Source organism: Phascolarctos cinereus, unplaced genomic scaffold, assembly GCF_003287225.1.
Source record: "Phascolarctos cinereus isolate Bilbo 61053 unplaced genomic scaffold, phaCin_HiC Scaffold_8;HRSCAF=390, whole genome shotgun sequence".
NCBI lineage: Eukaryota > Metazoa > Chordata > Mammalia > Diprotodontia > Phascolarctidae > Phascolarctos > Phascolarctos cinereus.
The window spans coordinates 11,082,681-11,107,051 of NW_027556291.1; the positions used below are offsets into that span (position 1 = coordinate 11,082,681).

The 24,371-nt window shown below is 38.9% G+C and overlaps 1 pseudogene; it reads left to right on the plus strand.

The window, feature by feature from the left end:
* Nucleotides 1–5,436: 5,436 nt before the first annotated feature.
* The window catches only part of LOC110192358 (aldo-keto reductase family 1 member B1 pseudogene), a 140,001-nt pseudogene continuing 121,066 nt past the window's right edge, over nt 5,437–24,371 (plus strand).

Sequence of the window (24,371 nt, forward strand, 5' to 3'; positions counted from 1 at the left end):
GTAAGTCATTTCACTAGTCTGGGCTTCAGTTTTCTCATCTGAAAAATAAGGGGTATTAGCTTTCTTACAAGTACGGGAGGGGGTAGATTCCCTATAGCCCTAAAATTGGGTGATTCTACATTATTAATGGTTATTTAAAACAGCATTTAATGTAGGGTAAGCCATACCCTTTAAATGGAGAAAAGCTAATGGTTCATGCCATATCTTATTATATAAACAACCCAGGTTTTCCCAATGTTGCCCTCACTGCCCCCAACCCCCAAAAGAAAGAAATGAGACTAGGTGAGTAGACTATTGATTCTTGTTGCTTGACTTTTACTATGATAGGACAGGAATTTTTGGAACTTTTCTGCTGATATATTTTATTAAACTTTTAACATTTTAATTATTTTACTTCTATATCACCTGTACTTCCACAATACCCCCCCCCATCTGCCCTTCCCAGAAAGTCATGCCTTATATCAAAGAATTAAAAAGAGGGAGTAAACAGTTCAGCAAAACGACCCAGCCCCTTATAGGTAGTGTTCCATGCCTGTAGTGAGATATGATGTAAAGCTTCCCTTCCCTGCCCCCCCCACCCCACCTGCAATCAGCCACTTCTGTCCTTTTCTTAGTTACATTTATCTTATTCATGCAAGACCTTTTTGGTTTCTGGCCTAACTTTGGCGTGCTACTTGTCTGGACCTATAGGGGCTTGGTCTTTCTCCCTGTCCTGGATGAGGCCTGTGTGTTGGGCTGTGCTGAGTCTTAAAGGAGCTGACCTTTCATGAGAGGAGGCTAGACTCCCTGTTCTCAAACTCAAGGGCTTCCCTAGGGACGATTTAACCTATAGCTTGTGTCTAGACACTCCCACAAAAAGGAGAAAATGATACTCTGTGTACAATACGCATTCGGTACCAGACAGGCAATTTATTGCCATACGGAAATGAAATATGAAGCATAGGACACTCACAGATGCACTCACAGATGCACAAAACAGGATTCAGTAACAACTTATAATTATTATTGTAATTATTGCAATATTCTAGGAGGCTAATCTTAAATCTCATCAGGGCCTAATACAGTGTAAAAGGTATGTGATTTGGAGGGTAGCCTAGAGAGAGTACAACATTATAATTTACCTTTCATCTTATCTTTTGCGGTGTCCAAACAACTCCAGTACATGTCTGACAGTAAAAGACCCAGGCTTAGGTCAGGCTCCTTGTCACTGGCTTTCTTCTCTCTGATGCAGAAGCATTTCCTGCTGCCAGGCTATTCCTGCAGCTGCCAGCTGCTTCTCTCTTGGAACCCATGACCTTTTGAATTTGTAAGGTTGCTTCCCATCCTGGGCACGACCATCCCAGGATGCTTATTTGCCTAATGTTAGGAAAGAACAAAGACAAAACTGACAGCCCAAACCCAGGTTCAGGCTGCATGGCAAACAGGGTAGAGAATAAGACCAATTTCCCCTTCTCACCTGAATGTTGGGAAGCAGTTCAGAACATCCTTCATGACTTGAAGCAAGAAAGGAAGAGAAAGGGAAGGGCCAGGTGGCTCCCTTTTCTGCTTCCACTTAATCATCAGGTTTATTAATCAGGAACGGATATCTTCTCATCCTCTCACAGTGAGAGCCATCCACATCAAAGAGTCCCACCCACCCCTTCAAGCTTCTATGTAGTCACCATGATAATTCTAAGTAAGTTCCATGCAGAAGGCAAGAGGAAATGACCCCTGCTACACAGGCAATAAAAATTCTCTCTTTTTTTTGTGATTGCCTTTATCCCTTCTTTGGTTAAGAATTCACCCCCTGCCCACAGCTCTGAAAGTTGTCTGATCTGGTTCTCTTCTAATTTTTCATGGTATAAATTTTAACATTCAAATTACATATCCGAATTAAATTTATTGAAATTTATGGTATAAGGTGTTGTTCTAAATCCAAGTTTGGCCTATTGCTTTTTTCCCAGCAATTCTTGTAAAATAAGGAGATCTTTGCCAGGTAATTTTTGTTTTCAGATTTATAGAACACTGGCTTATAATTGTTTGCCTAATCGGTTCCGCTGATAAATACTAAATACCAAAATACTTAAAAAATTTTTTAAACCAGTATCAAATAACTTTGATGGTTTCTGCTTTATGAAGTGCTCTTCCTCCTTCATTCTAGTTTTTTTCCCTTGTTGCCCTCGGTATTTTAGATTTTTAGTATTCTAAATGAACCTTGCAATTATTTTGTATAGTTCTGTAAAGTATCCCCTTGAAGTCTGATATCACATGGACTCTTGTAAACTACTTTAGGGAGAATCATCATTTTTATAATTATGGAATGCGCCAACCAAAAGCACCAAAGAACTCTCCAGTTCTATGAGGTGTTAATTCTTTCAGTCGCTTTCTATAATTGCAACTCTCCAGGTTTAGAGTATACTTGGCTCCAAGTTATTTTATGAGTTTTGTAGTTGTTTGGATTGGTTCTTGTCTTTCTGCTATTCACTTGTAGATTTTATTAGTACTATATGGAGATACTTTGGACTTTTGTGGATTTGTTTTGTATCTTGTTACTTCACTGAAACCCTTCCTTGTCTCAATTATTTCCTTTACTAATCCTTTTACGAATTTCTAAGCAAACCACCATATCATCAGCCACTAGTGATAGTTCTGTCTCCTCTTTGCCTACTTCATGCTTTTAATTTCTTTCTCTTCTCTTATTGCTATTGCTAGAATTACGTCAAACAATGGGATTTTTTCCTGTATTTTTGGGGGAGAGAGTTGACTGTTTCCCCATTCCACGTAATGCTAGCTTTGAGGTTTAGTTAGACACATTTTAATCATGTAAATGTTGTTTAGGGTTTTTGGCACAAATTAGTGTTGTGTTTTGTCAAAGGTTGTTTTTATGCATCATTGATATAATCATGTGGTTTGGGGTATTTTGTTTTTAATATGATTAATTATGTTAATTGTTTTCCTAATGTTGAATTGTCCTTGCATCTCTGGTATAAAGCCAACCTGATAAAAGTGGATAATTTTTTTGGATCTCTTGCTGTAGTCTTTTTGCCAAGATGTTATTTAAAATTTTTGAATTAATATTCATTAATTAATATAATAGGCCTGTGTTTTTTTTTTCTTTGCTTTCCCTTTCTCTGGTTTAGGGATTGGTCTCATAACAGGAGTTCAGTAGCCTGTTTTCTTTCTCAATTTCTGAGAATAATTTGTATGGTATAGACATTAATTATTCTTTAAAAGTTTGACAGAATTCTCCTGTAAATCCATCTGGACCAAGGTTTCTTTTTCTTTGCAAATTCCCTTTATAGATGATTCCATTTCCTTTTCTAGAACTGTGTTATGTAAGATCTCTATTCTGTGTTTTGTTAATTTGGTTATTTTAGGGTTTTTGGATAAGTAACCCCCTCTTTTAAATTTTCATTTTCGCTGGCCTATAACTGTGTTTAAGGGTGGAGTTGAAACCACCTCACGTCCTTTCAGGTCTGATGCCTTGAAATCTGTACCAGTAGGCTGTGAAACTGTCATGTCTCCAGGGCTATCTATAAAGCTTTTCTAGAAATTGGAGTGTGTAGTTTTCTAGCATGCCCTTCGGAAGGAACAACCTTGGGGATAGGGGAACATGGAAGAGTCCTCCACTTCTGCCTCAGCCTTAAGCAAATCTCCTTTGCCTCCACTCACCAGAGAAGGAGGTTCCAGTTTTGTAGGGCTCAGAAGATGTTTGACTTCCTGTCTTTGCACTGATTTGCCAAGCTGTATCCCCAGATCATATAGAAGTAGTTCCTGAATCATCAGGAGCCAAAGACAGATGGAAGCCCAGCAAAGAGACCACACCATGAAGAAGGGAAGACTTTTGGGCAATCCCATGAATAGGGAAAAAGAGCTTCCAGAAACCAGGAGCTGGGAATTATCCCTTTGCAACTTCTGCTGTCTAAGCTTGAAACCTTACTCTGTGTGTACTTAGGGGAGATCATGTCACAGCCCTTTTAAGGAGGGGAGATGTTTTATATTACTGATTTTAATGTACCACCTTAGTAAAAATACCCTTTTCTAAAAGTTACTTAAGGCTGATGAGCTCCATAACTCTCAGATGATAATCTTGGAGGGAAGAACATGAGTGGGCCTTGAGTTAATCACTGCTGACACCTCAGAGTTACCCCTGGAATTCCGAGGGGGAAGCTCTGCTCATCTGGCTCGTTAAGAAGAGCCAGAGTTGGGAGAAAGCTCTTCAGAGCTTCCATGGGCTCTGTATCCAGAGCAGAGATCACAAGATCACATATTTAGAGCAGGACGGGAGATTTGGAGCAAATGATCCCTGAGTCCACCTCCTCACTTTATAGATAAAAAATCAAGGCACGGAGAAGTTAGAGGTCTGGCTCAGGATCATATGTACAGTAAGTGGCTAAAGCAGGATTCACACTCAGGTCTTCCTGACTCCAAGTCTACCTCTCTATTCCCTAGGCCACCTAGCTTCCTTAGAAAAGAGAGTTGTCTAGAGCCCTAAGAGCCCTAAGGTTAAATGGCTTGCCTAGGGTCACACTGTCAGGATGTGACAGAAGTGGGACTTGAACCCAGGGCTCCCTGGCTTTGAGGCCAGATTTCTATCTACTATGCCATACTGCCTCCAAAAGTTCTCCTTATTCTTTTTGTTTGTCCTGTCTGTTATGGTTCTTTTTTTTATATCCACTCTGGCCTACTGTCCAACCCAACTGTTGGATCCTCCAGTTCAGAGTCAGTGAACAAGCATTTATAAAGTGGTTACTGTGTGCCTGGGTTGTGCTAAATATTGTGGATATAAAGAAGGATGAGAACAGTCTCTGTCGTTAAGAAGCTCCCATGATCTTGGGGCAGCTAGGTGGCGAAATGGATAGAGGACTGGCCCTGAATTCAGGAGGAACTAAGTTCAAATTCAGCCTCAGACACATAATACTTACTATCTGTGTGACCCTGGGCAAGTCACTTAACCCCATTGCCTAGCCCAAAAAAAAAAAAAGCTCCCATGATAGTGACAGAGACAACATGTCAGTAACTGGATATGGGCCTGTCTAGTCTTCAGGTTTCCTTATGCATATTCAGGCAGTTACTGTCAGTGGCTATTGGACAATAGTAATAAAAGAAACAAAACAGGGAGCAGAAATACTTGAATACTCTGATGGAACCATGGGCTCATTGATCCAGATTGTCCCTCCAGCAACAGAAATCCTAATTCCTGCCTGTTCATCCTTTATGGCTCTTCTCCTATAAATCCCCTACAGAAGTTCACCCATTGCGCTAGAAGTCTTCATCTAGGTTTCTTGCCATGGCATGGATACCAATGGAGCATGCAGGCTTCCCATTGGTTCTTCCTTCCTCTCCCCATCCAAGCAGGCAGCATTCTTGTGCAGGGCTCTGTCGTGTATCTGTGGCGGTTTCCTTCCGCCGCTTCTCTTGTACATTTCACAGTTGTTAATGGTTTGCTGCTCGCCCATGGCAGTCCTGTTCCTCTCTATTGCTCTTGGTGATGGAGAACCTGGAGTAAATTTTCCCATTACAATTCAGCCACACATTTAATCCCCCAACACTTTAGCTTGATCATTTATAAACAATCACCTTCTTCAGTATTACATGTAATGTTAGCTGCTGATGAAATTCAGTGCCAATGTGCATTGGTGGAAGGAGTTTCTACCCTGAGAGTTGCCCACAGGACTGAAATCACAGGTCCAGTCACACCAATCACCAGATCTGGTCACTAAATAAGCTGGCAAAGCAAGCAGAGGAGAGGGTGCCAGGGGAGTGGATGTAACTGACCTTTAGAAAGTTCTTAAATATGGAGCTTCTTTTTTTTTTTTTATAACAGTCTAATGTGATGGATAGGACGTTTTTTAAACAATGACAGAAAAAGGGCTTAAAAGATATAAGAAACAAAGGATCATATTTCCTGGCATGCCAGACTACAAAACCTAGCTACAAATAAACACCTTTAAATATAGATGTTTAGGGATATCAGTGGTATAAAACAACAACAACAACCTGGAGGTATTCAATAATAAAGGAGCAGAGTGTGACAATGATTTTACCCTGCACAAGAGAATTCTTTTAAGACTGCAAAAACACGTATGTGTAAATCAAGGCTATTTGAAAATTCAACAAGACCAACCTATCTACTAAATAACATTGTAACCAATTTTATCTACTGCACATTGAGGATCTATTCAGTTGGAAGCCACTGGAAAGCTTCCGAATTTTGCTCCAGTTGCATGGCAACCAAGTAAGATTCTGGGTAATGATTGATAGAGGTGAATCAAGAAATTTGTTAGTTTAATAGTGTCTCTATATTTGACCGAGTCACTGCATCACAGACTTCATAGGAAACTCAGAGGCCATCTGGGTCAACTTGTGACTAGCCAAGAATCCTTTCTCTAGTGTGCTCCCAGAGGCTGATCATCTAGTGTTTGATTGACAGCCACTTCGTCCTCCAAGGATCAACTGTTGCCTGAGGGACCCTGTTCCACTTTGGGGTAACTTTGTAGATTCTGAGCTTCAGGGACTGCAGAGATCATCTGGTCTAACAGAAGTCCAGAGACATTAAGTGACTCACACATGGTGGAATGGGTTAGAGTTATGGGGTAGGGCTGAAAGTAGAACCTAGATCTTCCCCCCACACATCAAGCCCAGCACTCTATTCACCGGTGATTTCTAGTATTTCCCCCCTCATACCAAATCTAAATTTGTCTCTTTGCAACCTTTGCCCATTACTCCTAGCTTTACCCTCTGTGTCCATGTAGAACAATTCAAATCCCTCTTCCCTGTGATGGTGCTTCTGATAGTTGAAGCCACTTATCTTGTTCTCTAAGTTTTCTGTCTGACCCCCAGATCACAATGATGGTCCATCTGAGCCTAGAGTCCTTGAGGAGTCACTAGTGGGTGGATGGTATGCATTGCATATAATGTATTAAACAGGAGTGCATAGTGGACATAAGTATCCATAGGGAATCCCTCTTCCATTTGAACTTTATGCTGATTTTCTTTATGACTAATAACATCTTTTGTGAACATAAAGCCCCTTGTCTAATGCCTCACTTCACATTAATTATCAAAAGGTTATCAAACAAAGGTAATTCTGTTGTTACATATTTCAAGGGATCTTGTACAATTTTGACATAAACATGAGAGACTCATGGTTTGAGGAGTGCCTTTAAGTCTGTGCTTTGCTCTTCCAAATCAAACACTTTTTTACAGTCAGCAAGCAAGAAGCACAGTGGGATCTTATATTCTCAACGCCTTTCATCAGTTGTATGGTTGGGAAGATGTGATCTGCTGTAGACTATTGTTTGTGAAAGTTTGCTTATTCCTTTCTTTTTTAAAAAAGTAAGGTAAATTCTTTTATTTTTTGATCAACAAAAATCTTTCTTTCCCTCCTACCTCCTCTGCTGCTGAAAGAAAAGAAAAACAAAACCCTAGGTACAAGCATATTGCCTATTCCTTTCTAGTATCATTAAGGATACTTTTCATGCATGTACAAATTATTTTTTTAAATTTTATTAATTTATTTTGATTTATCAACAATCACTTCCATAGGCTTTTGAGTTTAAAATTTTTCTCCCCCTTCCTCCCCACCACCCTCCCCAAGATGGCACACAATCTCATATAGGCTATACATTTATATTCCTATTAAACATATTTTCACATTAGTGAAGTTGTAAGTAAAAATTAAAACCAATAGGAGGAACCATTAGAAAGAGGAAACAAAAGTCAACAGAAGAGAAAAAAAATGATAGCGATTCAACTTCCATAGTTCTTTCTTTGGATGTGGATAGCATTTTCCATCACAAGGCCTCTGCAGATGTCTTAGATCCTTATATTGCTGAGAAGGGTTAAGTTGATCAATATTAATCATCCCACAACATGGCTGTTATTGTGTACAACATTCTCTTGGTTCTCCTCACTTCACTTAGTATCAGACCATGCAAGTCTTTCCAGGTTTTTCTGAAGTCAGCCTGTTCATTATTTCTTATAGCACAATAGTATTCCATTGCATTCATATACCACAGTTTGCTCAGCCATTCCCCAATGGATGGACATCCTCTCAATTTCCAATTTTTTGCCACCACAAAAAGAGCTGCTATGAATATTTTTGTATATGTGGGTCATTTTCCCATTTGTATGATCTCTTTGGGATAAAGCCCTAGAAGTGCTATTGGTGGGTCAAAGGGTATACACATTTTTATAGTCCTTTGGGCATAGTTCCAAATTGTTCTCCAAAATGGTTGGATCATCTCACAACTCCACCAACAATGTGTTAGTGTTCCAATTTTCCCACATCTTCTCCAGCATTTATCATTTTCCTGTTTTGTCATGTTGGCCAATCTCATAGGTGTGAGGTGGTACCTCAGAGTTGTTTTCATTTGCATTTCTCTAATCAATAATGATTTAGCGTATTTTTTCATATGACTATAGATGGCTTTAATTTCTTCATCTGAGAACTGTCTGTTCATATCCTTTGACCATTTATCAATTGGGGAATGGCTTGTAGTCTTATAAATTTGTCTTAATTCTCTATATATTTTAGAAATGAGGCCTTATCAGAGAGACTGGTTGTAAAAATTCTTTCCAATTTTCTATCTTCTAATCTTAGTTGCCTTGGCTTTGTTTGTGCAAAAACTTTTCAGTTTAATGTAATCAAAGTTATGCATTTTGCTTTTCATAATGTTCTCTATCTCCTGTTTGGTCATGAATTCTTCTGTTCTCCATAGATCTGATAGGTAAACTATTCCTTGTTCTCCCAGTTTTTATGTATCAGCCTTTATATCTAAGTCATGAACCCATTTTGACTTTATTTTGGTATATGGTGTGAGATTTGGGTCTATGCCTAGTTTCTGCCATACTCTTTTCCAGTTTTCCCAGCAGTTTTTTTCAAAGACTGGATTCTTGTCCCAGAACCTGGGGTCTTTGGGTTTATCAAATAATAGATTACTATAGTCATTGACTACTGTGTCTTGCATATTTAACCTATTCCACTGATCCACTTATTTCTTAGCCAGTACCAAGCAGTTTTGATGATTGCTGCTTTATAATACAATTTAAGATCTGGAATTGCTAGGCCACCTTCCCCTGCATTTCTTTTCATTAGTTCCTTTGATATTCTGGACCTTTTGTTTTCCAAATGAATCTTGTTATTATTTTTTCTAACTCTATAAAATAATTTTTGGTAGTTTGATTGGTATGGCACTGAATAAGTAAATTAGCTTAGGTAGGATTGTCATTTTTATTATATTAGCTCGGCCTACCCATGAGCAACTGATGTTTTTCCAATTATTTAGATCTGATTTTATTTGTGTGAAAAGTGTTTTGTAATTGTGTTCATAGAGTTCCTGGGTTTGTTTTGGAGGTAGACTCCTAAATATTTTATAATGTCTACAGTAAGTTTAAATGGATTTCTCTTTCTATCTCTTGCTGTTGGGCTTTGTTGGTAATATATAGAAATGCGGATGATTTATGTGGGTTTATTTTATAGCCTGCAACTTTGCTAAAGTTGTTTATTATTTCAAGTAGTTTTTTACTTGATTCTCTAGGATTCTCTAAGTATATCATCATGTCATCTGCAAAGAGTGATAGCTTTGTTTCTTCTTTGCCTATTCTAATGCCTTCAATTTCTTTTTCTTCTCTTATTGCTAAAGCTAAGGTTTCCAGTACAATATTGAATAACAGTGGTGATAATGGACATCCTTGTTTCACCCCGATCTTATTGGAAATGCTTCTAGTCTGTCCCCATTACATATAATGCTTGCTGAAGGTTTTAGATAGATGCTATTCATTATTTTAAGGAAGACTCCATTTATACCTATGCTTTCTAGTGTTTTTAAGAGGAATGGGTGTTGTATTTTGTGAAAAGCTTTTTCTGCATGAGATGATCATGTAGTTTCTGTTGGTTTTGGTGTTGATATGCTCAATGATGCTGATAGTTTTCCTAATATTGAACCAACCCTGCATTCCTGGTATAAATCCTACCTGGTCATAGTGTATTATTCTTGTGATAAGTTGCTGTAATCTATTTGCTAGTATTTTGTTTAAAATTTTTGCATCTATATTCATTAGAGAAATTGGTCTATAATTTTCTTTCTCTGTTTTGACTCTTCCTGGTTTAGGTATCAGCACCATATTTGTATCATAAAAAGAATTTGGTAAGACTCCTTCTTCACCTATTTTCCCAAATAGTCTGTCAGTATTGGAATTAATTGTTCTTTAAATGTTTGATAGAATTCACTTGTAAATCCATCTGGCCCTGGAGATTTTTTCTTGGGGAGTTCATCAATGGCTTGTTCAATTTCTTTTTCTGAGATGGGGTTATTTAAGTATTTTACTTCATCTTCAGTTAATCTGGGCAATTTATATTTTTGTAAATATGTGTCCATTTCACTAAGATTGTCAAATTTTTTGGCATATAGTTGGGCAAAATAATTCCTAATTATTGTTTTAATTTCCTCTTCCTTGGTGGTAGCTTCACCCTTTTCACTCTTGATACTAGTAATTTGATTTTCTTCTTTCTTTTTTTTAATTAAATTAACCAAAGGTTTATTATTTATTGGTTTTTTCATAAAACCAGCTCTTAGTTTTATTTATTAGTTCAATAGTTTTCTTAATTTCAATTTTATTAATTTTTCCTTTGGTTTTCAATATTTCTAATTTGGTGTTTAATTGAGGATTTTTAATTTGTTCTTTTTCTAGTTTTTTTAGTTGTATGCCCAATTCATTGATCTCCTCTTTTTCTATTTTTTCATGTAAGCATTTAGAGATATAAAACTTCCCCTAAGACCTGCTTTTGCTGCATCCCTAAGTTTTGGTATGTTGTCTCATTATTGTCATTCTCTTGAATGAAATTATTGATTGTTTCTATGATTTGTTGTTTGACCCAATCATTTTTTAGGATTAGATTATTTAGTTTCCAATTATTTTTTAGTCTATCTTTCCATGGCCCTTTATTACATATAATTTTTATTGCATCATGATCTGAAAAGGATGCATTTAATATTTCTGCCTTTCTGCATTGGATTGTGAGGTTTTTATGCCCTAGCACATGGTCAATTTTTGTGTATGTGCCATGTACTGCTGAGAAAAAAGTATATTCTTTTCTATCCCCATTCAGTTTTCTCCAGAGGTCTATCATACCTAACTTTTCTAATGTTCTATTCATCTCCTTAACTTCTTTCTTGTTTATTTTGTGGTTAGATTTATCTAGTGCAGAGAGGGGGAGGTTCAGGTCCCCCACTAGTATAGTTTCGCTGTCTATTTCCTCCTGTAACTCCATGAACTTCTCCAGTAAGAATTTGTATGCTATATCATTTGGTGCGTATATGTTTGGTAATGGTATTACTTCATTGTCAATGGTGCCTTTTAGCAGGATGTAGTTTCCTTCCTTATCTCTTTTGATAAGATCTATTTTTGCTTTTGCTTTGTCTGAGATCCAGATTGCTACCCCTGCTATGTATAAATTATTTTCATAAAGACTTTTTGTGGATGGGAAAGTGGGCATGTACGTTGGTAGCTTATATTCCCTTGGTGTCCTTTTTAATATTAAGGTGTAATTATACCCTCCTTCTCCCACCTGCCTCAACCCCATCTTTACTATCTTCTTTCATATTCCTTGAATACTGATCCTAGCAGGGTCATCGCCAGTCATCTTGACTTATGTCTTGCCATTGAATTCCAATGACTCTGAAGGACAGAGTGAGGCTGATGACTTTGCACAGCCCTGCCTCGCTTAAATCCGATTCACTTGCAAGTCAAGACATCCTCCTGCTGATGGCATTGGTCCTCTTTGACAATGAAAGAGAAACAACAACACATTTTCTCTGGGCTGAATAGCTTTAGTTCATTTAACTAATCCTCCCATGCCATGCCCTTGAGGACATGTACTCTCCTAGTTGGCCTCCTCTGTACCTTCTCCAGCTTATTCTTCAGGCCTTTCTAAAATCCTCCATACTCATATAATAGCTTAGATGTAGTGTAGCTAGGGCAGAGTACTTGGGGTCTTGTCATCTCTCTAGTTCTTGACCCTGTCTCTATGTAAACCCTCTCTATAATAACAGTTGAATGTGGCTAACAAAGCCCCAAATTGTGTTTGCTGTTTCGGTAGCCATCTTCAACAATTTACTCCTTTTGAGCTAGCGGTCCACCCTAGATATTTTTCAGATCAGATAGCTTCATCAACTTGTACTTATGAATTGCTTTGTAATCTAAATATGAAATAATGATTAACACTAATGGCTAGTATTTATATTGCACTTTGATGTTTGCAAACTATAAATTTTTGTATTTGATTTTCCCAACTCTTTGAGGTAGATGCTATTATTATTATTACTATTACCACCATTTTACAGATGAGGAAATTGATGCTCATACAGGTTAAGTAAATTGTTAGTCACAGTGTTAGTGGGTATCTGAGATGGCCCTGACTAAGCACGGTACTTTATCCATTAGATGTTTAGGGCATAGATCTCTGGGCCAGGAGTCAGAAAAATTTGAGTTCAGATCTGACCTCATACACTTATCAGCTGTGTGACCACAAGCCACTCAGTCTCTCTCTGCCTCTCTTTCCTCAGCTGCAAAATGGGGATAATAACAACAGTAGAGTGTATGGCATACAGTAGGTGCTATGTAAATGCTTATTCTCTTCCCTTTCCTTTCATTACTTCACACTGTCTCAATTTCAATTTAATTTTACCTTATGGATTCATTTCCTCATTCTAATCTGTAAAAGTTTTTGATCCTGATTCTGTTAACGAAAATGGATGGTCTCCTAGATTTGATAAGCATGACACCTATGCTTTCATTCAAATTCAAGTCATTGATTAAAAATACTAAACATCACAGAGCCTAGCACATTCATTCTCTCTGTCTCTCTCTGTCTTTGTCTGTCTGTCTCTGTCTCTCTCTCTCTCTCTCTCTCTCTCTCTCTCTCTCTCTCTCTCTCTCTCTCTCTCTCTCTCTCTCTCTCTCTCGAGAATCCCTTCCATGTTGGCATCAGTACATTGAGGACAACTTTAGGGTCTGGTTATTCAACCGATTTCAAATTCACCTAACTGTCATAGTATCCACTTGTATTGTAGAATGCTCCTCTTGTGCCCTTGTGACTCACTGCTGTTACACACCAGGACATTTCCCAGAGGCTTTTCCTAGTCTAAGATCATATCCCAAGGCTAGGTGAGCACAATGTCCATACGAGTGGCCTTGAGTTTCAGACTAACCACAGAGGATGGGTCTATGAAATAGCAACTGTGTCCTCTTTCTCATATAGCTGTGAGAGTTGGACCCATCACACATGTCACATCTGGCTCCATGCTTAATTACATCACTTCTGTCTATGAGCACTGCTCATTTGTGAAGTCCTGAATGATAATTAATCTAACAGCTCTGAAGCAGTTTACTGTAACAGTGTTGCTGGGCTATTCAATTATTACAAAATATTTGGACCATGCTTTAGGATGTCTTTTCATTTTACAATTTGTTTTGACACATGAGTCACTTCCCAAATAAGCAACCCTCCCCTCACAGAACCTTCCCATTTAAAAAAAGGAAGACAAATCCTTTAATGCTGAGATTATGGCTGATAGTACATGTCTCTTTCTACTCTTGCTTATGACTTGTTAACAGGAAGGAAACTTGTGTGCTTTAGTTCTAATCACTTGGCCCACATGTTGCCTATTGTATTTTAATTGAGTTTTGTTGCCTGTTAGTGTAGCTTTTCTTTCTATTATTGTCGGAATGGTGCATATTGTTCTTTTGGTTCTTCCTCCTTTTCTGTTAGTCTATACAAGTCTTCCCAGACCTTTCTGAATTTTTTGTGCTCACTGTTATTCATTTTTGTGCAATAACATTCCCTTATATTTATACGCTTCCATTTGTTCAGCACATTTGGGCACATGGTTTATTTGCAACTTTTTGTTATGGCAAATAGGGCTTCAGTGAATGTTTGGGTATGTATGGTACCTTGCTGACAAGGATCAAGGGCTATGAATAATATGGTAACTTTTCTCTTGTGCTCACCAATTTTCCAGAGTGGATAGACAAATTCACAGTTCTGACAGCAGTGAATCACGGTGCTTATTCCCACAGTCCCTAAAACAATAACTTTTTCCATCATTTGCCGTCTTTGCCAAGTCAGTGAGTATAAGGAGAAACCTCAAAGATGTGTAATTTCCATTTATTTTATTATTAGTAATTTTGAACTTTTGTACATCACATTGTTTGCATTTCTTCTGTGGATAGTGTTTGCATCCTTTGACGTCTTCTCTATTGGGGAATGCCTTATATTTGTATCAATCACTTATGGATTGTAGATGATAGACTTTTATCAAAGATGTTTGATACAAAGATATTTCCCCATCCCATATCTTTTTTTTTCTAACTGGATTGCATTTGTTCATGAATACCCTTTTAATTATATATAATCATAATTTTCCTTTGTCTTTTATAGTCTCTTCTCTTTCATGTCTGACCATAAATTCTTCCCCTACCCAAGAGTTTAAAATATAACCTTCCACTGTCCTCTGTTTTATGGTACGATTTTAATTTGCCATTATGTTTCAAAGCATTTCCATATCCATTATGTTATTTGATCTGGACAACAATGCTATATGGTAGGCAGAGCAGGTGGTGTTATTCCCATTTTACTTATGGGAAAAATGAGTCTCATAGAGTAAATCATTTACCCAAGGCCATACACCTGGGGTATCCTAGTAACAATTGAAAGCTGAAGAGGAGTAATTGAAAGCAGGGAGGGAGGAGTATATGACCACAAGATGGAAAATTAGTCCTCTGCAATCGTCCTCAGCCCTCCAGCTTCCAAATAAATTGTATGCCAGATGTCAAGTAATTAGAGCTAAATCCTCAAAGTAAAAAGACAAAACCACATGAGGTAAGATAGGAATCTTGTGAATGAACGCCAGAGAACTTTGGTACTTAGAGCGCTTACTCAGTGCCCCCACCACTCACCTCTACCTGTTAGTAGCAGCCCCAGGATAAGGATCCCCCACCAGGTTAGTCCTCTACTCTACCAGAACCTTCTGCCTTTTTCTTTCCCTCACAAACATCAAATGCTGGCTCTTCTCATACCCATGAAGGGAAAGATGATAGCAGAGGGAGAAATTAGATGGGTTAAAAACAAGTCTGCAGCGGTGGATGTTTTGTGCTTCAGGTAAAGGTGACTGGAAACCCAATTAGGACTAATCTATTACCCTGAAGGTTACTCAGGGCATGGACCAAGGCTGGCAAACCCCATACATCAAATCCTAAGAAGCAAAGACCGCCTTACTGTCCAGACTCAGGGGCTGCTGAACCAGTTAAGAGTGGAGCTAGGAAATGAAGGATGGGGGGATACAAAGCAAAAATTGAAGCAGCAAACATATCAAGGGAAAATGCCTCAGCCAAAGTCTAGCCCAGTAGCCAGACAAACCAAAAGGGAGAGTCCTACAAATCAGGAGCAAAAATGAGCAAAACAGAAAAGACAAACCAGAATGCAGTAAGAAAACATAACAACATAAGGAAATAATAGATGGCAGCTAAAATGTATATAATGCTTTTATATATTATGGTTTTATATAAGATTTGCAAAATGCTTAACTCTTTTGACCCTCATAAAAACCCTATGAAAGAGATGCTATTTTGTTCCTTTTGGAGAGGACAAAGCTGAAGGTGAGAGAGCTTAAAGAACTGGCCCAGGGACACACAAAGTGAACCAGTGGTGCCACAATGAAAGACAAGCCTGTTGGTACTTGCCACCCTTCCCCCTTCTCTGAGATCAGGCCACAGCAAATTCTTGTTGTTGTTTAAGTAAAACAACAAAGAAACCTCATAATGGCTCAAAAGAGGAATACAACTCACAGAAGACAAAATTAGGAACATATTTTATCCTGAAATAAGAGTTCTTGATACAGCAGGATGCTCAAAACAGAATTTAAAAGCAATGAACAGATTGGAGGAGATGGAATCCATTACAGAGAATCTCTCTAAAGAAGTAAAAGAGGTTAACAGATTCAGGAACACAAGAAGACTGAAGTGGAAGAAAAGTTGGCAGACTAGAAAAAAAAGGCAAAAGCATTAAAAGAACACATGAATTCTTTACAAAACAGCTGGTGGAGCAATATACCCAGCGAGAGCAGGCTCAGTGAGCCCCATTCAAGCAACATGTCCAGTTAAGTGATCTTTCCCATTGAGGAGCCGTGTGAAGATATCCCCAAAGGACATTGGGAGCCTTGTAGTTTGAGAGGCATAATTTGCTCCTCCATGTGCAATCTGTGTATCTGGGGTAACTGTCCTCCACAGCACCTGACTAGTGAGTTTGAATTGGAGTGAGGAGTGCCCTTGAGGTGCTACACTGAAAAGCATTTGCCTCACTAGAACAAAAGGAAGTCTTAGAAGTTTCATTGTAACAAGATGTCTCCCATGCCCATGATAAGATCATGCACATGTTTTTAAAAATATTTTAAATTAAAATTTCTTTTTTCAGTCAAGGAAAGTCCATGTTCTCTCCATCCCACCTCCACCTCCTCCCTCTGAGCCATTGAGAAAGCAAGAAAAAAACCAACCCCTGTTACAAATATGTATAGGCAAACCAAAAAAATTCCCACATTGTCCATCTCCTAAAATTTTCTCATTTTGCACTCAAAGTCCATCACCTCTCTTTCAGGAGGTGGGTAGCATGTTTCATCATGAATTTAAGACCATACACGATTCACTGATCGATGCGATCACAGAAATCATTTTGTCCAATGGTCCCCTACATCTGAATATCAAAAAGATAAAAGATGCTTGTGCTTATCACACATGTCAGGCATTGGCGTAGGCATATGCTTTTTAAGGTCAAAATGGAAAAAAATTCTGCAGCAACAACAATAACAATCCCAATGATAGAAACACATATTGCTTTAAAGTTTGCAAAGCCCTTTCTAGGCATTATCTTATGTTGATAGTTGGTGAGGTTCTCTAAATGTTCTGCTTTGTAGATACCATCCTGCTGCTGTCATCGAGCATGGGAATACCATGGGTCCCCCCTGAAGACTCAGGACTATTTAGAGAAGGTCAATCTAACAATTAACATGGGAAAAACAAAGTGCATGAATAATACATATTACCCAGAATCGGACACTCAGTTAGATGGGAAGCCTATTGAATATATGTATATGCATAGACACATACGTGCATACAGATATAATGTACACATAGAAATGATTAACTTAGAGACAAAATGGTATTGGTATAAGAGGGTTCTTGACTTGGAGACTGCAGACTCCATTTTGAGTCCTTAATATATTGTCACTTAACACCCTAGGAAAATCACTTAACCTCTGAGTGCCTTAAGGACTTATCTACTGAGTCATAGGCTTAGGTTGGTGGAGGGAGTCTCTGTGCTGATAAAAGCCTAGATTTTTCATGCATTTGATGATAATAGCTTATGTATGTCTAGCTTTTTATAGTAACAGAGCACTTCACATACATTATCTCCTTCAAGACCCTCGTAACTCTGTAAGGCAGGTATTATTACCACTTGACAGGTGTGGAAACTGGCTCAGGAAAGATGTGTCTGGCCCAAGGTCACATAGCCATTGAGTAGTAGAGTCAGGACTTAAAATGACTTCTTATGGATACAGGTTTAGTGTCTTTCCTACTAACCTTGAATGTATTTTCAGTATGCAATGATTCCTCATAGGCAAGTTTACCAACTCGAGGCAAAGGATTTGGGTTTTATAGAGAGTTATACTGAATGCTGGTGATTTGTTGAGCAGTGCTCGGCTGGAGAGTAAAAAAAAAAAGAAGTCTTTCTCTCTCCTACTCCCTTGCCCCAATGAATACATGAAAGAAACTCCTTTTCTGCTGTAACCTACCTCCTTCTCCAGACCATCTTCGGGGCCTGCCAGTGAGCCAGATACCTGGATCACAACAATGACAATGAAAGTTTGGCTTCTTAGTGTATTGGAAATAAGGTAATGGTCTCCAACTCACTTTAAACTGACTGGTTGGGGGAGCCATTGTTGTTCTTGTTGTTTGTCCTTCATTCTTGAAGAGGACCATGCCATCAAGAAGGAGACGTCATGACTTGCAAGTGAATTGGATTTCAATGAGGCAGAGCTGTGCAAAGTCACCAGCCTCACTCTCGCCTCTGGAGCCATCTGGGTCTAGTGGCCAGATATAGGTCAGGACGATTGGAGATGGCACCCTTTGGGGAGCCTGTCATTATTGAAATCACCAGATAAGTGGCTCATAATAAATGTGCCCAGCTACAGAAACAAATTCTGACAATAGACCAGAGGTTGGGCTTTCCAGCCAGGAGGCAGGAAGACAAACTTCTCAGACACTGTATCCTTCAGTGAGATTGAAACTAGCTGAGCTGGCCCACCCTGTGGGACACACACTGTGTGGACTATACATCCAGGGTAACCACAGGTGTTTATGAGAGATACTGGGTCAGGAAAACCTAAAAATTTTGAAAGAAGCTTATACCCGGATGCCAGTTATGCCTGGTGGAGTGGAATAAATAAGGACCCTCAACTCCTCCACATTCTCCCAACACATGTACTTCTACAGGCACTCCAGTCCTACTGTAAATGCTCATAATAAACAGCAGTCTATACTGTGCTGCATGCCCTTGGCAGCTTGGTGCTTCTCCCTTTGGGTCTAGGAGGGAAATGTGCATCAGAGTCACTATCCTTGGTGCTGCAGCTGAGGAGACTGCCATTGAACTGCTCTCGCCTGCTTCTCATCTGTTCTGCTGCAGCTACTGATATGCCTGGGAAAGCTCTCTCTCTCTCTCTCTCTCTCTCTCTCTCTCTCTCTCTCTCTCTCTCTCTCTCTCTCTCTGTCTCTCTCTCTGTGTCTCTCTGTCTCTCTCTCTCTCTCTCTCCCTCCTCTCCCCCCCCTCTTCCCCTCTCCCCCTCCACCCCCTCTCTCCTTTCTCCTTTTCTCTATTTATGCTCCTTTTTGTGGCCTTTCTCAGTGCCTTCCATATCAATAAATCATGTGATATGATGTTTACTTGCTACCAGAGTGAAAACTCAAAATCCTAATCGTCTATGCAGGTCCAAGTCACTCCCCACCCCCACCTGTGGAGCAGATATGATATCTGTAAAATGAGGAGGTTGGATTGGGTGACCTCTAAGACTTCCTTCAGCTCTAAATTTGTATCTGTGATCAGAAGTTAATATGCCAAAAAGTTAACCTGTTCTAACTGCCGGCACTGCTATTGAACTCATGCTTAGAAATTACTTAGAGGAAATTTGTAATGGAAATTTCCAAAGAGAGAGAGAATAACTAAGATAAGCCCTGCCCCACCCCAAATTCTACAACCTTTATCATCCCAATGTCAAAAAGAAGCAGGAAGAATATATATGTGTGTGTGTGTGTGTGTGTGTGTGTGTGTGTGTGTGTGTGTGTGTGTGTGTGTGTGAAGCAGAAAGCAGGGGAAATAAAAATGAGAAATGTAATTAGAATTTTAGAGTGAAACCAATATTAACTCTGAGATTTCAGTGGTGCATATGTGAGCTTTTTTTTCCTTTTGCCACTTTTTTATTTTACAGATCTTGGGATCCATTCCTTGTTCTTGTGATATTTAAATTCATCTACTAGTATTTATTAAAACCCTACATGCACTAATATTTGCTATTTTGGGTAGTCCCTCCCAATGTCAGAATTACAGAGGTGTTTGTGAGAAGCACTGTAGAAATGTAGGGATAGAAAACAATGGGGTGAAGAACTGGGGAGACAATTAATTGACTGCCTAACGTGTATTTTAGGTGTGTGACAGGTACTAATTAAGCCTGTTTAATTATTTTCTGAATCTCTGTCTGAGAAATAGTGGCAAAACTGAATGGAACTAATGAAAGGCTGAATCACTATAATCAAAATAATCTTTTCTCCAGGAAGCAAACTTCAGCCCTATTTGAGCTTCTCTGTGTGCACATGTGTATGGCTTTTCTCCTATAAAGAAAACACAGTCAAATTACTTTAGCATTTTGGGGGTGGGGTGGAGTTGTGCCCAAAGGCATTGATTCATGTATTTAAAGGGTATTATTTAATGCTGGGAAAGGGACTTTGGATAATTATGGCTAAAAATTGTTAACAAAGGGGAGGGGCAGTGGCCTTGTGAACAGTTTGGTGATCTTGTAGCTATACTGTAGGTAGAGATGAAGAAACAGCCTTTAGTTCAATATCCAGGTATGACTCAGTGCAAAACACTATCCTTAGTTCTGGGGACACAGTGGCCAAAATGCAATAGTTCCTGCCCTCAAGATGCTTAAATGAGATTGTCTCTGTTTCTCCATCTAGTCTTTCCCATAAATCTAAGGCCCATTTCCCAATTCGTCACTGTTAGCTGATCTCCTATTCTCAACTATCAGGACATGCCAGACTCCCAACCTGGCTCTAAAGTGGTCTTTTTGGTTGACTGCTTTCCTATCCCACTCCCATCCTTGAAGTTTTGAGCAGATAATATAAAAACAGTATTATCACTAATTTGTTTCTGTTCTCCTAAACCCGACATCCTAATTCCACTTGGCTAATGCTCTTTTCTTTGTCCATTCTAGGACTCCAGAAGAGATTCTAGCTCCATTCTGTCTACTCCACAGTTTTCTGGTAAGTGTGTATATGTGTATTCATATTATAAATAACTTTGTTTTTAATAACACATTGATTTTTCAAATATATCCTTTCTTCTTCTCCCCTGCCAGGAAATATTCACATATAACAAGGACTAAAAAAAAAATTGACAAAATCAGATGGTATAATGAATATTTCAAGTCAATTATCCCTTCTCAGACCCTGGAATGAAGGGACAGAGATGTGTTTTGCTTATCTCTTCTTTTGCACCAAAATCCTTTTTTTACAATTATGTAGCATTCAGTTTTTAAAAAAACTTTTTTCCACTTACACTGGATTGTATGTATTCTTTTCCTTGTTAATCTTACTTAACTCTGCATCAGTTCATGTATGCATTCCCATGTTTCTCTGAATTCTTTGCCTTGATCAATTTCTATTGCGCATTCATATTTCATTACATTTGTTCATCATAGTTTGCATAGTAATTTCCTATTCACTAGGCACCAATTCGTTTCCATTCTGTGGGGTAAAATATCAGGTTATCAGTAAACAGAGATTGTTTCGTCTCATCTTTGCCAATGTTTCTGCCTTTTGTTTCTTTCTCTTACCTTATTGTTTATGTGAAAATAATCCAAATGAGAAAAGTATGGCCTTTAACTGCTTGGCATTTGAAAGCTTGTCTCATGTCAGGTGTCATGAAAGCCTTCCTCCCCACAGAGAACTGTTCTCTTTCTTATTGAACTGAGATTACTTGTCCTATCACTGGATGGGCTAGGCACTTCTTTTTGCTGTCTCTGTACATCATTAATGGGAAGCACACAGGTGGGAGTTTGGGAGTGCTGGTCCTAGAATCTGTTCTTCTTGTGGCTATCTGTAGAACCCTCAGAACAGTAGTAAGGAAAACAAGCTGTGAGTTCGCGCTCTGAACCATGAGAGATTATCCCAGATACCAGGGGAGCTTTGAAAACATTCAAGGAGTCAGTGGAGAGATTTTCCATCCGGGACTGTCATTTTGGGGTTATCTTGTTTGTAGAGATCCATTGGATTAAAATGATTATTTTTTCTCTTTTGTTTGAGAATGTAATTGGACATTCTGTTTTCCAGCATGTTTACCTACAAGTCAGACTAGTTCCTTTGGCATAACTTGTGTTTATTGGAATGTTTGTGTACCGATATCTATTGGATTACTGTACCTGTTCTTTGTATAGTAACGAATGTGATCAGTATAAGTTTTATATCCCTACTATACTAGTGGGCTAACATTTTACCTAGAATACATTATGATAGCTCATAAATGTTCATTTTCCCCCTTCTTTTCTTTTCTTTTTCTTTTTCTTTTTTTTTTTTTTTGAGGAAGGGCTTTAAGTAGATGCAGAATATTTCCTTATTTTGATATGAGCCTAGACAGCTTGTCTGAGATCATTATGAACTTCAGGTCCATCAGATAAGATGTGGCTGTTGGTCTAGAAAGTCCCTGTAATTAATCCCAAATGCTTGGACCTATTTGTGGGATTCTGTACCTCATTGGGGTTCTTCTAAGTTCATGTTCCTCTTTAAGTAACCTACTTGCCCTAGTGAAGGGTGAGTTAGAAAGTGCATATGAATTTCCCTGTGCATTGGTAGAAATCCTTTTGGGAAAATTTGTCCTACAATGAAGGGAACCAGAGACATTTTTTGTCTGTATCTTCATGGGGAGAGTCATCTTTTAAAAAAGATCCCTGTATGAAAATGAACACCTAAAGATGCTTTGTACAGATCCCCAGCTGCATTGACCTATATGCTAAACAGAATCATGGAAGAACTTTCATCCAGAACACCTAAGGGTGAGGGAGTGACTTCCAGTTGACCTTGGGTACTCATTCCTAAAGGGAAACACATGTAGCAGAGAAGCTCATCTGAGGCCCCAACCCCTTTCCCACACCCTACCATCGCTTTTTGCCCAAGGTTCATTATTAGAGGAGCTTGACTTCTCAATTTGAGGCTGGTTCATCATACCTACTCTGGGTACTCGGGGGAAACTCTATTTGGGGCTCTGGTTTGGGTTTCCCTCAAAAAGGGGAAATAAAAGAGGTATCCAAGTATAATATGAATCTAGTATTAGACCAGTCATTTATTCCAACAGAGGAAACAATGATAAGTATAAGACAATCACAGAGTGCATAAACAAAATGAGTTAAGTAGTATTCAGTATCTTAACTTATCACTACTAATACAAAATTAATAATAACAATAACAACAACAACAACAACAACAATAATAATAATAATAATAATAATAATAATAATAATAATAATGTGAGCCTTATTGGCACATGAAACAGTCTTTGCAAGACTGCTTATTGATCATGTCACATATTATCCCAATTGTCACTGTGCAAGCTCGGTCTTTCTGGTGGTCTTTCTCTGATGCCAACCCTTCCCTTGATGCCAGCCCACTCCTGATGTTGTTCATGTTCTGTGGATGAGGAGGTCACCAGCTGCAATCTCTGCTATCTGTCTAGATTTTTTAATGCTTATGAAATCAATGCTAAAGAAACCCTTAAGGGAGTCCAAGGAAGGCCACGCTCCATGTGTTGAGATAAAGAAGGGCCATTCTTTTCTGTCCCTTGCTGAAACCACAAATTGTCATTTGCAGTGTTGTATCCAAGAGGGAGGGCTTGTGCCAGCCAGAAGCTACCTTTTCTTTGAACAAGCATGGCATCCTGATATCATTAGTTCTGGCTGAGAAACCAGTCGGGGCCTCTAACGAATATATTATACATGGCCAGAAGCTACCTTTCCCTTAGCTGCCATGTGGTCCACCAGAATCAGTCAAAGAATATCTCTGTGTGCTCTGAACATGTAAGGGAGGAGGGAAGGAGAAGGGTGTCATTATATAGGCATGAACAGGAGATGAGGTGCTACTGGGCAGGAGACTTCTGTGGCCTAAGTCAAATTGGGTCATGTCTAGTAGTGGGCTATAGGTGACCATGTCTTACGAGGAGGCATGAGGTCATGTGACCCAGGCCTGCTTCTGGCACACTGAGTGGGTAGGGGCAGAAGATTGCTGAATGGGACCTCTGAGTACATGTGTTTCTCATGCTATTTCATGAGCATTTGCCTTGTCCAGTATTTGTCTTTTCTTTAAATTTAGTTTTACTTTACTCTGTATCTGGTGTATAATTCCTTGTTCTGAGGTTTGGAGATTGTCAGAGTCTGTTCAGAGTGACTATTCCACCGTCTCGCTGATCACTTTATCTGCATAATTCCCTTTTCTAGGTTTTTTGGGTGGGAAGGATTTCTGGAAAGCAACTACTCTGTCTTCCTGCCTTGCTCAGAGAAGACATTCATTCTATGTCAGCCACTTTAGAATACTCATCATCTGTCTAGTAGTACTTTCATTTAAGAACCCATTCCTGTTTGCTTAAAGCTCAATGTCATCTTCTCAACCATGTGATCCTGAGGAACCCTTATTCTTTCTTTCCTGCTTGTTCAGTTGGGAACAGTTTCCTGATTCATGGCCTAACGGCTCAGGCCTGCCTCTCAATTCAGAGCCAACAGTTACAGCTCTGAAGCTTCATCAGTTAGAGAATGGATGGAACTCTCTGGGGTGGGAGCCCATTAAATTTGAAAGCAGAAACAGATGGAGCCTATAAAGGAGACTGGCCCTTAGTGATGATTTTAATGATTCGATAGAAACCAAATATTGGGCCTTGAGAAGGTGTGAGGGGCTGGGAAACTGTAACAGTGTGAAAGGAGGAGTGCAAAGGAAAAGCTCAAACATTTCTTATGAACCAGCATAGCTTCTGATAAGCAATATGAAATGAGTGCAGTAATACCATGAGGGGCATTCCTTCT